The sequence below is a fragment of the Macaca nemestrina genome, chromosome 5, assembly GCF_043159975.1.
Source record: "Macaca nemestrina isolate mMacNem1 chromosome 5, mMacNem.hap1, whole genome shotgun sequence".
NCBI classification, from domain to species: domain Eukaryota; kingdom Metazoa; phylum Chordata; class Mammalia; order Primates; family Cercopithecidae; genus Macaca; species Macaca nemestrina.
This window is the reverse complement of record NC_092129.1, coordinates 140238352-140257152: the sequence shown is the minus strand read 5'-3', so window position 1 is coordinate 140257152 and position 18801 is coordinate 140238352. Positions and strand designations below refer to the sequence as shown.

The window sequence follows — 18801 nt, the reverse complement described above, 5'->3', positions numbered from 1 at the left end:
TGCTGTGGCCACATGATGCATTTTCATTCCTCTAAGACTCTCCCTTTTCTCCCCTACCCCCACCCCAATCCAGTCATCTTGATTGCGAAGCCAATGCTGACTCCAAGAAGCACGGCTTTCAGAAAAGCTACCTCCAGCCCCAGTGCACCCAGCGTAAGGGCCTCTGGTGATTCACAGGCCTTAACCCCGTCAGCAGCCCCACCCAACCTCATTTCCTTATCCTCTCACCCCGGCAGGATACACTCCTCCTACATCTTGATCCTACCCTCTAACTGCTCTGTGTGCTTTGATTCCTGCTTCCTATCAGAGCTAAGCAAGTGCAGAATCTAAGGCCCTAAGGAGCTAATACCTTAGGGCTGCTGCTTTCTCTTACTAGGAAACTCTCGCTTTGGGTTTTCTTTGTATTCATCCAAAGTGGAGAACGTTCTCATTTGCAGGATTAAGAGAATTCCTCTTGCCCAAGGGTGGGACAGGGAGATTGGAGGGTCACTAAAAGTTTTACATATTTAGTCAAAGCTAATATACCCACCCCCCCCCCAGGCTACAGTCAGCAGATAGGTCAGTTTCTCAGGGGGTTGGATAGTGCTCAAAGTTGCAGACCAATGTAACAGCAACCACCACTTAACAGCTGTGCTCCAAAACTTTGGGTATTATTTAATCGTCGTGGTAACCCTACCAAACTAGGTGCTGTTATCCCTGCCACTTTATAGACAGAAGAGTGAGGCATTAAGGGGTTAAGTACTCTGACTCAAAGTCTTACAATTGGGAAGGGAAAAGGCAGCAATTAAGAACCATCCCAGCTGTGTTCCAGTGAGGTCACTTACAAGGAAGGGAGGGAATTTGGTTCACACAGCCTTAAGATGTGAGGCCCCAGCACACAGGGTTATACTGATGTGTGCTCAGGGATGGAGACAGAATTTGAATCTCCTCCTATAGGACTCTCTAGGCCTCCATTTCCTTATCTGAAAAACAAGAATGATTAGCCCCACCCACAAGAGTTATTGGGAGGATTTAAATGAGATGATGTATGTTAAATTACAGAGCAAAATGCCTGGCACACAGAAGGTGTGTAATAAAGATAAGCTGCTTCAAATTGAAAATAGACGGGTCCTGCATGGTGGCTCACACCTGTAATTCCAGCACTTTGGGTGGCCGAGGTGGGCAGATCACCTGAGGTCAGAAGTTCAAGACCAGCCTGGGCAACATGATGAAACCCTGTCTCTCAAACAAATACAAAAATTAGCCAGGCGTGGTGGTGCACACCTGTAGTCCCAGCTACTAGGGAGGCTGAGGTGGGAGGACTGCTTGAGCCTGGGAGGCAGAAGTTGCAGTGACCTGAGATCACACCATTGCATTCCAGCCTGGGCGATAGAGCCAGACCTTGTCTTGGGAAAAAAAAAAATAGGGAAGGGACAGAATAAGATCAAGACAGAGAGAAGCAGGCAGAGGGGGAAGCAGTGCCCTGCCCCTGTGCATGAATCCCTTGTGATCACAAAAATAACAAGAGCAACAGCTAGTGTGTATAGAAGACTTGGAAAGTTCCAAGCAGTTTCCAGATACAACTCAGTTAGTCCTCCCCATATCCCTAGGAGGTAAGTTAGTCATCCTCATTTTACAGAGGGAGAAACTGAGGCTCAGAAAAGTTGGCTGACTTGGTCACAGTTATGGAGGCTGGCAGCTGTAAAGCTGGGACCTGGCCCCAGGTGACTAACTCCAGGTCCCACATCCTATCAACTGCTTCCTGAAAATCAGGCAGGCCCCCTTCCTGGTTCCTGACCTTCCTCTTCCCTCCTCATCTCAGAATCTTCTTGCCCTTCACCCTCTTCTCTTCTGCCCCTCTCCTCACTCCACAGAAGATGAACTCTGGCCAGTGCCCATGACTCCTCTTGTTGAAAGGGCATTGGTACAGAGGAAGGATCACAGGCAGAGCAGGCAGAGGCCTCTGTCCTGGACCCAAGTCAGTCCAGAAAGGAGCTCACACCCAAGTCCCTGCACACTCCAGTTCCCTCAGCTCACAGGTTGCAATCAGGCACCAATGAGGTAACAGACATGGGTATGTCCAATATATCCTAGATGACTGTTCAAATCTACCTAATGCCTTCTGGAACCTTCCTCAACAAATGCCGCCTCTCTCAGGCATCCCCTATACTGCATCTTGCCCAGTCACTAGCCCCTTGCCCTGAGTGGCCCCAATGTCCCTTGTCTTAAAAACAGCATCCCTGGCCTTGCTGCCTTCTCATGACACTTACCTCCCATACACCCTACTCCTCAGCCTCTGCAGGGATTTGTGTAACCACTCCCTCTGGATGTACAAGCTCCCCAAAGGCAGGGACAATAATCCACATCCCCTATGGGATCCTGCATTGTGTCTGTTTTGGCATGCATCCAGGGGAAACCTTGAGAAATAGTAACTGAAAAGCACAAAGAACATTTAAGCATGACATCTTAAGTCATTCTCACAACAAACCAGGGAGACACAGAGGTTACTCCCATTTCAACATGAGGAAACTGGGGCTTGGACTAAGAAACTCAAGGTCATCTTGCTCCCAAGTAAAGGAGCTCAATACTAGAATTCATTAGTTATGCCCCAAAGTGTCCTAAACACACCAGATAAGTGGCTGGCCTCCTTTCCTTTCTGCTTTTTCCACAAACCAGGCTTACAAAAAGTTTCAACTGCACGGTAAATCTAAGTCTGCTCAACAAAATGTTCTCTTTAAGTCTCTGTCTTCTCCTCTTAGGCCACATCTCCAGATCTGAAATGGAAGGGGCACATATTTATTTGCTGGAGGTTGCATTCTCTTTTCACCGTTATTCGCAGTGACTCTGTTGGCTGCCCTGTTTGGGGCTGTGTTTGTCTGCCTGCCCGTCTCTGTTGTCACGCTAGCCCTGGATCTGCCCCCCAACTACAGACATTCTGCAGAGATGGGACAAAACGAGGGAGAGCGGACAAGGGGCTCCAGGACTCTGTAAAACCGGCTCGACAAAGAGAGTGCTTGCTCAGAAGCCAAAAACTCCTGTGATCTAATTTGTGGGTGTCACCATTACCTCCTCTCAGGGTGGAGACTGGGAGCTTGAGAAGAGAGATGTGACTTGTCCAAAACCACATGGCAACGTAGTGACTCAAATCCAGCTCCATGTGGATGACTTCCCAGTGCTGTCTCTCCACCGCAACACATTTCCTCTTTTTACTACCAGAAGCTCCCCCCCCCTTTCTTCTTTTAAAAACCAGCATTCCATGACATATTAAGAATTTGACAAAGAAAAAAACCTAATCAAAAGTACATCAAATAAGCCCTACACCTGTCCAGATCCTTATGGACGTGTGTGCACTGATATTTACCAGGTCATCATCAGCACAGGTAAGCAATTCCATATTCTTGTCCCACTTAACCTTGCTCTGTCTATCTCGTATCAAGTGTTTAAGTTCTCCACTGTACTGTTTTCACAGCATTTGCCTAACTATTCCCTAATTACCTGCATTTGGATTATTTCCGGGGTTTGTTTCTGTCTTTTTTTTTTTTTTTTTTTTTTTTTTTTGCCATCTTTGGATAAGTGGCTTTCCTTCCTCTTGGGATTATTTCTGTGGGACTTATTCTTAAAGTAAAAACGCTGGTAAAAAGGTAGGAACAGGACCACGGCTCCTGTGGCCCATTTGTCCAGCATCCCAATGCTCTCCAGAAAACCAGCTCCATGCGCAGCAACGTTAGTGGTACTCTGTTTTCCTTCTCACAGGCCTCAGAAGTGGGCTTTATAAATGTAATCCATTTCTGGCTAACATGACAAGCAAACTGAAGTGTCACCTTAGAGCCGGCTTAACCTACATTTCTTTTGTGTTGAGATAGCTAAACACTTTGGCTGGGTGTGGTCTCTCATGCCTGTAATTCTAGCATCTTGGGAGGCCAAGGCAGGAGGATCACTTGTGTCCAGGAGTTCAAGACCAGCCGGGGCAACACATCAAGACCCCTATCTCTGCAAAAGTCAAAAAAGTCAAAAATTATCCAGGCACCATGGTAAGTTCCAGCTACTTGGGAGGCTGAAGCCAGAGGACTGCTTGAGCCCAGGAGGTTGAGGCTGCAGTAAGCCATGATTACACCACTGCACTCCAGCCTGGGTGACAGAGCAAGACCCTGTCTCAAAAATAAATAAATAAATAAATAAAAAATAAAAGAAAGTGAAACACCTTTGTATCTCTCAGTTTATGATCCAGGCTTCATACAAAATGATGTGTTCCTATGCCTGGGTTTTTCACCAATATAGTCTAAGTATTTGCTTAAAGATCTTCATCAGTTCTGTGCTTAACTTTGATAACATGTCTTATCCATTGGTTTATTACAACTGTTTCCCTCTTCCATTAACTTCGCTATATGTGTATATATATATTTATTATTATTATTATTATTTTGAGAGAGAGTCTCACTCTGTTGCCCAGGCTGGAGTGCAGTGGTGCAAACTCGGCTCACTGCAACCTCTGCTCCCCAGGTTCAAGCGATTTTCCTGCCTCAGCCTTCCAAGTAGCTGGGATTTATAGATGCGTGCCACCACACCTGACTAATTTTGTATTTTTAGTAGAGATGGGGTTTTGCAATGTTGGCCAGGCTGATCTCCAACTCCTGATTTCAGGTGATCCACCCGCCTTGGCCTCCCAAAGTTCTGGGATTACAGGCATGAGCCACCGCACCCTGACATCTTTTAACATGATTTTATTATTTTTATCTTATAGATTTTATTCCTTTATAGTTGAACACATCTCATTCCATTAATGATCATTTTTATGGAATTTTCAAACACATTTGATCTCGAGGATAAAAATACCATCTGCTTCCTCTGAGTTTTAAGAGTTTGTAAAACTTTTTAATACATCTAAAATATATAATATATGATGTGAGATATAAATCTGAGTTCATTTTCTCCACATTGTTATCTAGTTTTTCCCAAGAGCCATTTACTGTAAAATTATTTCTTTCACTATTATTTGCCTCTCCAAATTTGTCATATATAAATGTCTTCCAGGCCAGGCGTGGTGGTTCATGCCTATAATCCCAACAATTCGGGAGGCTGAAGCAGGAAGATCACTTGAGCCCAGGAGTTCAAGACCATCCCAGACAACATGACAAAACAAAATGACAAAACCCTGTCTCTACCAAAAAAATACAAAAAATTAGCTGGGCATGGTGGTGCACGCCTGTAGTCCCAGCTACTCAAGAGGCTGAGGTGGGAAGATTGCCTGAGCCCAGGAAGTTGAGGCCACAGTGAGCCGTGATCACGCCACTGCACTCCAGCCTGGGTGCAGTGAGACCCAGTCTCAAAATAAATAAATAAATGTCTTCCATTTATTTAGATCTGTTTATTGTACTGATCTTCCATTTTCCTGCTTTATCCTACTATTGTACTATTTTAATAACTACTGCTTGCCTGCCTTGTTTGCTTAGAGAAGTCCTGCTCCTAAAAGATATTCAAAACATCCTTTGATATGCATGTCCACCAATTTTTCCTGACTATTATTATAGTTATCATGTTCCTTCATTATGAAGTATTTCATTGGAATTTTAACTGCCAAAAGGGCATGAAATCTAGGCATAAACTTTGGAATGCTGACCCTTTAATGCTTTAATTTCTGATCAGAAGCAGCCATGTAGGATTTTGTAATTTTCTTTGAATAGAAATTGTGTCATTTGCAAACAGCGATATTTTTATCTCTTCCTTCCCTATACCAATCCCTCTAGTTTCTCTTTGTTCCTATATTGTTATGACAAGCATCTGTTAAACTATGTTAAATAAGAGTAGAGATAAGGGGCATTTTGGTTTAGTTCCTGTTTTTCAGGGCACACTTCTAGTATTTCCCCACTCTGTATCTGCAGCCCCTGTGTAAGGATTGCTACATGGTTATACACAAGCAGGCTCTTTATCCTACATAAGGGTAAATCCCCCAACACACCTATTTTTTACTCTTCTGATGCTTTATAATGCATATGTAATTATTTCCAGTATTTTTCTACATCCACTGAGACCAAATTCATTCATCCATCAAATATTTGTTGACTGATTATATGTTAGGCACTGTGCTAAATAATAGGTATTCTGATTTTTATGATTTCTTTCTATTAATATTGGTCTCTCTGTGTTGAATCAGACTTAGATTCCTGAGATGAGCCTTGCTTGGTAATTTTTCAAGACTCATTTTTTGAGACAGGGTCTCACTCTGTCACCCAAGCTGGAGTGCTGTGGCATGATCAGGGCTCACAGAGTCTCAGCCTCCAGGGCTCAAGCAATCCTCCCACCATGCAATCCCTCCCAAGTAGCTGGGATCACAGGTATGCACCACTGTGCCCGGCTAATTTTTTTTTTTTTAACTTTCTGTAGAGATGGGGTCTCACTATGTTGCCCAGGCTAGTCTAGAACTCCTGGGCTCAAGCAATCCTCCCCTGTCAGGTTCCCAAAATGTTGGGATTATGGGTGTGAGCCACTGCACCCGATCTCAAGACTCCTTTTTTTAAAGAGCCCATTCAGTGATCATAAAATTCATCTGGAAAAATTAATAAAGAATACTGAGATATCAACCTCCAAAACCCAAATCAAACATCACCTCCTGTGTGAAGCCTTCCCAAACCTCACTTTTATTTTTTTACCCTTGCCTTTCTGAAGTAGAGTTAGAGGCTCCACAGTCCCCCCTCCCTCCATCACCACATTCATTTATCACAGGGACTGTAATGCAATCAATCAATGGCCACGTGTCTGATTCCCCTCAAGACTCAGTGCCCTGAGGACAGAGACATGGTATATCACCAGGGCTAACTACTATGGCTACTGGATGGTAGATGTGCAATAGACATTTCCTAGTTAGGTCATTCACCTATTTATTTATTCCACTGATGACTTCTGCAGCTGTGTGTTTACATGAAATTGATCTGTAATTTCCTTCTTGGGATGAGCAGGGCATGGACAAGTCCACTCAGTTCCAAGCACACACAGAGAAGCTGTGGTCCAGTGGGCAGGCTTCCTGTCTGGAGAGATGCTGGCAATCTCCAGCTGGCTGGGCTCACAGGGGCTGTGGGGAAGGGGACAGCCTAGAATAAAATTATGAATAGTCCCAACAAGTGGGCAAAGCTCTATGATGGGGGAGGTCAGGATGGGCAACCCTCTGCAACTCAGGCATCAGGACATCTATTGAAGGTTACTAAGGCTCCATCCATCTGGCTGGACTGGGCAAGACTCCAACCCCTAGGACTAGTGATGCTGGCTACTACTTATCAATAAACACTGTGTTAACACTAGTTATCAAAAACCAGTTCTATGACCACCCTGTCAGGTATATATCTATGAGACTCCTGTCTTATACATAAAGAAACTGAGGCCCGGGAGGGTTAAACAATTTACCCAAAGTTACACAGCCAGTAAGGACATGAGCTGGAATTCAAACCCATGTCTCCCCACCACACCTGGTTATCACTAACAAATGGACAGGACAAGGTCTCGGTCCCAATTCGGGACCCGGATATCAGGCACATTAGCAGAACAGGAACTAACACAGAAGCCTCTTAGAAGAACTGAGACTCAGAGAAGGAAACGGGACACAGTAACGAGGCAGGAGGCCCTGCGGTGTCAAAGCCAGAATAGTGTCTGAGCCCAGAATCCTAACCAGAAGGGATCTGAGTCTCCATTTCCTCAGACCAGACATGACCATAAGAGCTGAGGGCAGGGCTTGGCTGAAGGAAGTAACCCATGGAGCTGCCCTTACCAAAGATGAGGCAGGCAAGGTCTGGATGGGTGTACACCACTCAGGCCAACAGACCCCACAGAGAACCAACGTGTAGTCACACAGGCTTCCCACTACGACATCAGCTGCACTCAGAATGGGAGGGAGGCTGTGGAACATGGAGAATCTGACTTTGAATAAACGTCTGAAAATCTTGGCCTTTGGTTTCCTTATCTGTAAATAAACAGGGCTGGACCAGATGACTTCTGCAGACACTATGGATTCTGTTTCTCATTTGGGGATTCTTTGTCTTAACAACACTATTTATTTGAATTTTTTAAAAAATCTTTTTTTTTCTTTTTTGAGACAGAGTTTTGCTCTTGTTGCCCAGGCTGGAGTGCAACGGTGCGATCTCGGCTCACCACAACCTCCACCTCCCAGGTTCAAACGATTCTCCTGCTTCAGCCTCCCAAGTAGCTGGGATTACAGGCACGTACCACCACGACTAGCTAATTTTGGTATTTTTAGTAGAGACAGCGTTTCTCCATGTTAGTCAGGCTGGTCTCGAACTCCCAACCTCAGGTGATCTGCCCACTTCAGCCTCCCAAAGTGCTGGGATTACAGGCATGAGCCACTGCACCCCGCCTAAAAAAAATCTTTTAAAATATTTTCTGGTGCTCTACATGTTCAGAGAAATTTCTTTAGTAGTGAACTATAGAAATGATTCCTGAAAGTACAGTCTTAATAGCACCATTTAAATCAGGGGTCCTATGTATGGTCATAGCTAGCTAGGCTTTAGGAGGCTTGCAGCTCACACAGGCAAAATAAAAACTGGGAGTTTGGTGTGCATGAATACAGAAGTGGGGAATGTTTCTGAAGGGAAAGTCCATGGCTTCCATCATATTCCCAAAGACGTCTGTCAGCCACCAAAAATGTTAAGAATAACTAACTGATCCAAATGGACCTACAAAGTCAGCTCAGTGATGGGGCATGATAGCTCATGTCTGTAATCCCAGCACTTTGGGAAGCTGAGGCAGGAGGATCACTTGAGGCCAGGAGTTCAAGATCAGCCTGGGAAACATGGTGAGATGCCTGTCTCTCCAAAAAAAAAAAAAAAAAAAAAAAAAAAAAAAACAACTAATTACAAAAAAGTAGCCGGACATGACAGCCATGTGTCTGTCGTCCCAGCTACTAGGGAGGCTGAGGTGGGAGGATCACTTGAACCCAGAAGTTTGAAGCTGTGAGGAGTCTGAGTCAGTGAACTATGGCTGTGCCACTGTACTCCAATCTGGGCGACAGGGTGGGGCCCTGTGTCAAAAATAAAAAAAATGAAAAAACAACTCAGCTAAATCAGTGGAGGCTAGGACAGCAATGTTTAGCCATAGCAGTCAGCTCAACTGACCAAATGTGCCCAAAGAAATTGTGTAGCCACAAACCCTCTTCTACCCTCTTGGACCATCTAGAAAGGATATGGCCACTAATGAAGCCAAAAAAGTGATTGGGTGGGTCTGGGCATCTCATCTTCACTACTTCAATAGAAAACAGGATGAATTTCATTGCAATAGAATATCATCTTTACAACAGTTTGGTGGATTCATTCGATACTGGATACTTGGGTACTTAGTGCCCTAATATCAATGGAGGAACAGGTGTCATTTCCTCTACTTTCCCACTCCCCAAAGGCAGGCCCCACCTGGAGCTGGTTAGAAATGCATCTGGGGCCTCACTCACACTTGCTGGATCAGAATCTGCATTTTTTTTTTTTTTTGAGACAGAGTCTCCCTCTGTCACCCAGGCTGGAATGCAGAGGCACGATCTCAGCTCACTGCAACCTCCGCCTCCCGGGTTCAAGTGATTCTTCTGCCTCAGCCTCCTGAGTAGCTGGGACTATAGATGCGTGCCACCACGCCCAGCTAGTTTTTGTATTTTTAGTAGAGACAGGGTTTCACCATGTTGTCCAGGATGGTCTTGATCTCTTGATATCGTGATCCGCCCGCCTCGGCCTCCCAAAGTGTTGGGATTACAGGCGTGGGCCACCACGGCTGGCCCAAAATCTGTGTTTTAACAAGAGTTCTAGACCCAAGGAGATTCATGTGCACCTTGAAGTTTAAGAAGTACTGCTGCACTTGCGTTGGCCAAAATTTACAGAAGAAAAAATGAAAGATAAAAGAAAAATTACAAGTGAAAATACAAGTAACAAGAATGTGAGCAAATGTCAGGGAAGAGAAGGAAAGCCAAAAGTGGGCCCTGTGGGGAAAAAAGTTTTTCATGAAATTAATAAACCATGGGCCCAATTTATTTCAAAGGAATAAACTGGAAAAGTTAAAAAAGAAACACAAAGACCCAATAAAAGCCACTGATACAAGGAATTTTATGTGCAATCTTCAGATAATAACTTTGAAAGACAAAATCAACAGGGTGGTACTTACAAATTTACAAGACACCCAAATGAAAGCAAAAGGAAAGACACAAACTGAGCAGCAACAGAAGACAAATTAGAGTAAGTGAAAAACAACCAAGGGGAAAGCACCTGGACTTAAAGCATCCTTGGAGAGTCTTTCAATAATGTGTAAACATTTTTTAGCCACTTATACAGGCAAAACATTCACATTTTTTAAAAATGTGCCATAAAGCATAGGCCTCTCTGAACACCACTCTGTCCCCAGAGGAAACCTCTGTTACAAGCCTGGTTCACAGCTTTCAGGCCTCTTTTGTATGAATAAGTGATTCCATTAAAAATATTATACTGTCAAAAATATGATATCGTTTTGTGTGTTTTCTTTTTCAAAAACAGTGTCACCCTGTACCTATCACTCTGCAACCTGCTTTTTTCACTCAAAATTACGTTTCTGAGATCTAGTCTTACGACTAGTTACTAACTGAATGTATTCCTTTTAACTACTCTTGCAGTGTTTTCCAACTTTTTTGACTGAATCACACAGTAAGAAATACACTTTATATTGTAATCCAGTTCGCATTTGTGAATACACAAAACTGAAACAAAAGCTCACCAAATATTCAGCCACATTATGTGCAATGCACTCCATTATCTTCTATTCTTTTGTTTCACACAGTGTCAAAACCCACTAAGGTATTTTATTGACCCACTAAAGATCTGAACAACTCAGGTTTTATTTAGCTCATCTCCCACTGATGGATATTTACATTGTTGTCTTCAATTTTCTACGATTACTATAATGTCCAATGAACATTGTACATGTGAATGTTTCTCTAGGACAGATACCTATTAGTGGAACTGCTGGGTTCTAAGAGATGGGCATTTATAATTTAGATAAATATCACAAAATTGCCTTCCAAAGCAATTATATCCATTTACTCTCACCAGCAATGTATGAAAGTAATATTTCTTTACACTGTCACCAAATCAGTGTATTATTAAATATTTTGATCTCTTCCAATCTGATAGATTACAAATGCCTTCTTATTGTGGCTCTGATTTGTACTTTTTATTATAAGAGGGTTGTGGGTCTTTTCATATATTTAAGAGCCACTTACACTTCTTTTCTGTGAATTTCTATCCATGTCCTTTTGCCCATTTTTCAATTAATAACACTTTTTATTTATTTTTAAAGGCTCTTTGTATATGAAGAAAAGTAACTCCTTTTATCATATTTTTTCCAAATTATTTTTCTCAGATTATCATGTATCTTTTGACTTTGTTTATGGTGGTACTCTCATGAAGTGGTTCTCATTTTGATGTTGTCAAATGTATCAATCTTTTATGTTATAGCTTCTGGGATTTGTGTCAAACTTAGGAAGGTCTCTCTACTCCCAAGATAACAGAAAAATTCTTCTATGGCTTTTATACTTTCATTCTTTATTTAACCATTTGACTTATGTTTGATAGGCTTATTCTGGTCTAAAGCACAAATTAGGGATCCTGCTCTTTCTTATCTCCCAGATAGCTATCTGGTTGTGAAGATCCTATATTTCTCCATACATTTGAAATACTGCCTTTATCACAAAATACACACACACATACACATGCCCTTATTTATTTCGGGTTCGCTATTCTGTCCCATCACTTGTTCAGCCAATTAGTACCAAGTGATCTTAGTTACTGTAGTTTTTTTAAATGCTTACTATATATCAGAACTAGAACTTTCTTTTTCTTTTTCATATTTTTCATGCATGCTAATTTTTCCATATGAACTTAGAACCAGCTTTTCTACACCCAAAATAATCCTAGTGGTAATTTTATTGTGATCACACTTTACATGTATAGGAAAAGTGACATTTTTATAACACTGACCCTTTCTAGCCAAGATTACATTATCTTTCTCTTTAAGTCTTTTATGCCCCTTGGTAGTGCTGAGGTTATATATTAATATAATTTTATTAAGCTTATAACTAGATATTTTATCTCTTTTGTTGCTTATACAAGTGGGATTTTTTTTTCTTCCATCATATTTTCTAGCTGGATATTTATGGGGGAGTACTACTCATTTTTGTGCATTAATTATGCACCAAACTACCTTACTGAATTCTCTTGTTTGTCTTTTAGTTTTGCCTTTTCCTTCTAGGTTTTATACCTCTTATCTAATTATACCAGCTTCTCCCCACCAGAACAAGGTTATGTAATTATGGTGCTTAATCGAGATTTTAATGGGAATGCATCTAGCATTCACCGTTTTAATACTAAGCAAAATTTTGGCTACTTGCTTGACAAAAATGTATTTTCCCATGTTGAGGAGGTATCCAATTATTCCTATAGCAGTTTTTATTAGAAACGGATGTCTAATTTTTCATAAACCTTTTCAGCATCTTATTTTCTCCTTAGATCCTTTAATACAATGAATTTTTATTAACAGAAATCCTAAAGTTAACCTATCCTTATCTTCCTGTTCTGGAACTCCCGTGACCATGGAGTTCTTTCAATGGGCTGCTGGGTTCTAATTATGTTATTAGAATGTTGCATCTTCAGTGTTCAAAACGGAGACCACTTCGTGGCTCTGTGTGCACACCTGTTTTTTTGTCACATTTTGTTACACTAGCTTCATAAAAAGAATTTAAGCACTCTTTCTCTACTCTAGGACAATGTAAATTGCATTAAAATCACCTGTACCTTCAATATTTGAAAACATTCACCTGTGAAACCATCTGGTTCTGGGACTATTTTAAGAAATAGCTCTTTGATAACTTTCTCCATTTCTTCTATGGTAATTGGTCTGTTTAAATTTTATTCTATTCTAGTGTCTGGGTTTTTTGTGTGTGTTTTTTTAAGAACACATACTTTCATGTTATATAAACTATTTCTAAACATAGAAAAAGATCCTACCAGCATCACTATAAGAAGTAAATATAGCCTCCACCCCAAACCTTACCAGGACAACGCCCAACCAGCCTGGTTCCTAGCTGCTGCACCCCTCTCTGCCCTGTTTAAGGCCTCATCTTTTCTCACCAACAGATTCACAAAAAAAGAGGACAGACAGGTTTGCAACAAACTAGAAATACACTCCACAGCAACATAGGGGCTACCCCTGTCCACCCCACCTCCAGTGCCATCAGGGAAGGACTGCTGAAACTCGCCTTACTTTCTCTCATGTAGCCAAATGGCCCATTCCCCTCTCAGTAGAGGTCCTTCCAATTTTGTGTGGGCTTCTTTTTCTGAGCCTTCACCAGCCCCTACCCCATGGCTGAAGCCAGCAGCCCACCCCACTCCACTCACTCCAAATCCTCTGCCTCCTACGCACAGTATGAAGGGATCCATGTGTATGCCTGTCCACCAGGCACCCGGCAGAGGCTAGAGTACCTGCTATACACAGGTCCTGCCCTCTAAGAGCGTGTTACCCGAATGAAGGGTGAAGACCTGTCCACAACTAACAATAAGTCCCTCAGGAAGCAGCCCAGAATGACCAGGCACTAAACAGTGCAGCAGAGAGTGATCCCGGGGTGTAAAGATGAGGAACGACTGGCTGGCCAGGAAACCCACATCCAGCAAGAGACAGAGGGCAAGGCTGAAGACCAGCATCTGCCTGGCCAGAGCAGGGGCCAGATAAATAAACCTGGAACACATGGGCCCTGAAGCCCCAGCAAGAGGTTTGGACAGACAACCAGAGCCCCTATGGGCTCCAGGGAGTAAAAGGAAGAAAGTGGTGTTTTCGTCACACCCCCCAACAGTCTATGATGCCAGACTTGCATTCAAAGAAATGGCTAGCTGTGCCAAGAACTCGGTGAGCTGCAGGGGGTGAATAAACCACAACCCTACGCTGATGCCACAAGTGACAATGAACACACACACAATTCCAGGCTCTAATGACAGAGAGCAGACTGGAATCATACCACAGCACTAGGGCTTAAATCATTTATTGCACTACACAATAAAAACCACATTGCCACAAATCTCTAACCTCAGGGGGCATCTGTGCTAGCCCAGCACTTCTCAAACTTGACGTGCACCCAATCACCTGAAGGTCTTGTTAAAACTGCAGATTCTGATTCCACAACTGTGGATGGGACCAGAGGTTCTGCATTTCTTTCTCTTTCTTTCATTCTTTCTTTCTTTTCTTTCTCTCTCTTTCCTTCCTTTCTTTCTTTTTTATTTTTTGATGGAGTTTTGCTCTTGTAGCCCCGGCTGGAGTACAATGGCGCGATCTCAGCTCACTGCAACCTCTGCCTCCCGGGTTCAAGCGATTCTCCTGCCTCAGCCTCCTGAGTAGCTGGGATTACAAGCACACGCCACCATGCCCGGCTAATTTTTTTGTATTTTCAGTAGACATGGGGTTTCATCATGTTTGCAAGGCTGGTCTCAAACTCCTGACATCAGGTGATCCACCCGCCTCAGCCTCCCAAAGTGCTGGGGTTACAGGTGTGAGCCACCACACCTGGCCCTGCGTTTATTTCTAGGCAGCTCGCAGGTGATGCTGCTGGTGCAGGGGCCATGCTTTGAGTACTAGATTATACTAAGGCTGTAGTGGGCTCGCAGGCAGCTGATTAAGGGCATTAACCACAGGCAGAGAGAGAACTGGGGGCTGCCTGTGGCCTGCGGCAGAGCACCCAAACTAATCAACTCATTTTCTATTCAAAAGATTCACGCTGGGGGTTCAGTAACAGGCAGGGCTGCCTTAAAGCCATTAGTAAATGGAAACCACCCCCTGCATTTCACAACTGCTGTCTAATTACCTTCATGTAACCTCTCACAGCGCCCTAAGCCAGCTCTTTCAAGTACTGATGCCACTAATCAAGTCGTAAAGCCTTAAAGCATCATATTATTAGCCTTGATAACAGAGTGTAAAACAAACCTGAACAACAATGCATTCACTTCTCCCAGCTGAGGCCATCAGTCAAGCTAACGTTTACTGTACAACCCAGGTCAAGGGAAAATGCACTTAACCAGTGAGAATCCCATATCCAGGATGGGCCATGCCAGAGAAAAGTAGTAGCTTTTTAAACGAACTATTTGAGGAGATTCTGGAAACTGATATGACCTGCCACAATCCCAGAGACTTCTTTCCTGTCTCCATCTCCTTAGATAAATCAAAACCTGGAAGAAGCTTCCACTTCCCAGCCCCTGCCCCCCTCCCCCCTCCCCCTCCCCCCTTCCCCCATCTTCCCCTCTCCTCACTCAGGTCACCTGCTTATGCACAGTGACCCATTCAGATCAACCCCCCTCACAAATCACAGTGCTCCCCATCATGGCTTGATTCTGAAATCAGGTAGCCTGTGTTTCAAGCGCATGCCTGTGGCCCGCATGTCCGAAGGCAGACCTGGACCTCACCTCCATGCGATCCACAAAATTAAACCCCCTACACATCCCCCCACACGTGCCAACAAATCAGGGTTCTAAAGTGTACAGAACCTCAGCACCTTACTATACACTGGGGGGATTCACAAGACATAATCCCTGAACTTGAGAGGCTGCTACAAGGGGAGATACAGCACCCCAAGCTTATGTAGCAACCAAACCTTAAGGTCCCCAGTGGCTGGTACCCACCGATGTGGAGAATGTCCTATATTGGGCCCCCAGTTCTACAGCACATAACTAATGACAACTCCATGGTGGGGATTAGGTCATTGGCTCTGGAAGGAAACAAGGCTGAGGATGTGCCCTGCTCAGGGTAAGCACTCCTGCCGTGGTGTTGACTGGGCAGAATGTGAGGAACAAGAATTAACCTGTCCTACAATGGCCACAGGTGGGTAACTCACTTGAGATTACACGCTGGGTATTAATGCTGAAACCACAGCTCAGGTCTCCCAACTGCCAAGCAGAGGTTCTTTCCACTAAATTACACTCCCACTCCCCTCTCCTCCATTTTGGAATTCCTCAATGAAATTAGCATTAGATTTGCCTTTTATTTGCTCTTTATTCTCCCCACAACTTCAACCAACCTCCAGCACCCTCAACGTGATTTAACCCACCTAGGAGTTGCTCCTGTTCTGCTGCTATCCATGAGACGGGAGGACAGCAAAATAAAGTCACCTCCCTTCCAAGGGCTTCGTTTCCTTTTCCCTAAATGAAGGGGTTAGTGGAGATACTTTCTCAGATCCTTTCCAGCTTTTTTTTTTTTTTTTTTTTTTGAGTCGGAGTCTCGCTCTGTTGCCCAGGCTGGAGAGCAGCGGCGCGATCTCGGCTCACTGCAAGCTCCACCTCCCGGGTTCCCGCCATTCTCCTGCCTCAGCCTCCCGAGTAGCTGGGACTACAGGCGCCCGCCATCACGCCCGGCTAATTTTTCGTATTTTTAGGAGAGACGGGGTTTCACCGTGTTAGCCAGGATGGTCTCGATCTCATGACCTCATGATCCGCCCGTCTCGGCCTCACAAAGTGCTGGGATTACAGGAGTGAGCCACCGCGCCTGGCCCGATCCTTTCCAGCTTTAAGCAGAATCAATAGGCACTTCACTTTGCAGGTAAAACAGAAAAGAGGCTCCCTAAACTATGGCCCCTGCCTCATCCTGGTCTGTGCAGGGAGGATGGGCTGGTCTACGCACCTGATAAGAAGCTCCAGTCCACAAAGAACCCGTCCACCAATCGCCTCCCATGGTCCACCCAGAGCTTCCCCAGCCCACACAAGAGGAGGAACAGAATGCTGCCAGCAGCCTCTCAAAAACTTGCCAGGAAGAATTCTTTTTTTTTTTTTTTTTTTTTTGAGACGGAGTCTCACGCTGTTGCCCAGGCTGGAGTGCAGTGGCGCGATCTCGGCTCACTGCAAGCTCCGCCTCCCGGGTTCCCGCCATTCTCCTGCCTCAGCCTCCTGAGTAGCTGGGACTACAGGCGCCCGCCACCGTGCCCGGCTAATTTTTTTTTTTGTATTTTTAGTAGAGACGGGGTTTCACTGTGGTCTCGATCTCCTGACCTTGTGATCCGCCCGCCTCGGCCTCCCAAAGTGCTGGGATTACAGGCTTGAGCCACCGCGCCCGGCCGCCAGGAAGAATTCTTAATTAGAGGTTTTTTGTTGCATTGCGGTATTTTATTTTCAATGACTTTTTTAAATTATAGAAATTATAGTTAGTTCATGCTCATTAGAGAGAATCAGAAAACATTTTATTTTTAATAACTTAAAATCATAAAATAAATGTCACTGGTTACAGAAAAATCAGGAAACTTATTAAAAGAAAATCTTACCTATAAACAAATCTAAATATATTTAATTAAATCATATTTCAATCAAGAATCAAAGAAACCCAGGAGTTGGGATTGACTTTAGAGTGACTGTACAGGATGAGTCTTGGACACTGTCATGTAAGTCATGGGGGGATTACTATGATCCAATCCAATCTCCCACTGAGGTAGAAGAAGGTAGGCAAGAATTCTGTTTCCACTGTCCCTGACAGGGGGCCACCCAGCCTCTACCTGAACACTTCCTGCTTTTTCAGCCCTTCTCCAGACAGCCCAGGCCATCTTGGAGGACAGCTCCATCCACGGTTCTTCCTACAGCAGAAGGTAGTGAATAAGCACAGGCTTTTGAGAAAGTTGGGCTCAGGTTCAATTCCAGGTTCAGCCTCTTACATGCTCCATGACCCTAGGAAAGTCATTCAGCCTCTTTGAACTTGAATTTCCTCATCTCTGTAATGGTAACAATAATGCCTGCCTCATTGGGTCGCTGTGAGATTTCAATGAGAAAATGTCTAGCGTGCACTTGGCAAAGTGCCTTCCACAGTAGTCTAAGTGATCAATAAACAGCAGGTATTATTATTAAATGGTAGCTTGGAACAATGGCTTTCAAACTTTTTCCATTCTTACTCTCACCAATTAATTACACTTTATATCATGACCCAGCACATAAAATATCTCTATATACACATAAATATATCAAACTAGACAAATATTTTCAAGAAACAAATGCTGACCCATGTTCATTTGGTCCACTCAGACTTTTTTTTCCTACTTTCCTCTCCTTTCTATTCACTTCCTTTTTAAAAACTGCTGGTCTTCACGGTGAAACCCCGTCTCTACTAAAAGCACAAAAAATTAGTCGGGCGTGGTGGCGAGTGCCTGTAATCCCAGCTACTCCAGAGGCTGAGGCAGGAGAATGGCGCGAACCTGGGAGGTGGAGCTTGCAGTGAGCAGAGATTGGGCCACTGAACTCCAGCCTGGGCAACAGAGCAAGACTCCGGCTCAAAAACAAAAAAAAAAAAACAAAACTGCTGGTCTTGGCTGGGCACAGTGGCTCACGCCTGTAATCCTAACACTTTGGGAGGCCCAGGCAGGTGGATTGCCTGAACTCAGGAGTTCAAGACCAACCTAGGCAAAATAGCAAGACCCCGTCTCTACTAAAATACAAAAAGTTAGCCGGGCATGGTGGCGCAGGCCTGTAGTCCCACCTACTCGGGAGGCTGAGGCAGGAGAATTGCTTGAACCCCAGAGGCAGAGGTTGCAGTAAACTGAGATGGTGCAATTACACTCCAGCCTGGGCGACAGAGCAATGCTGTCTCAAAATTAATTAATTAATTAATTAAAACTGCTAGTCTTGATCACTAACTTGATTGCACAACTGACAAACAGATTGCAAATCACAGTTTGAAAAACACTGGCTGAATGCGGTGGCTCACACCTATAATCCCAGCACTTTGGGAGGCTGAGGCAGGCAGATCACTTGAGGTCAGGAGTTTGAGACCAACCTGGCCAACATGGTGAAACCCTGTCTCTAC

General features: G+C 44.0%; 1 protein-coding gene and 1 pseudogene across 13 annotated transcripts in view; both read right to left on the bottom strand.

Annotated features, from left to right (window-relative positions):
- LOC105489605 (transcriptional regulating factor 1) overlaps positions 1-18801 on the bottom strand; it is a 230004-nt gene that overhangs the window by 180346 nt on the left and 30857 nt on the right. The window lies entirely within an intron of this gene.
- On the bottom strand, positions 8357-8436 carry LOC112428015 (small nucleolar RNA U3; annotated as a pseudogene).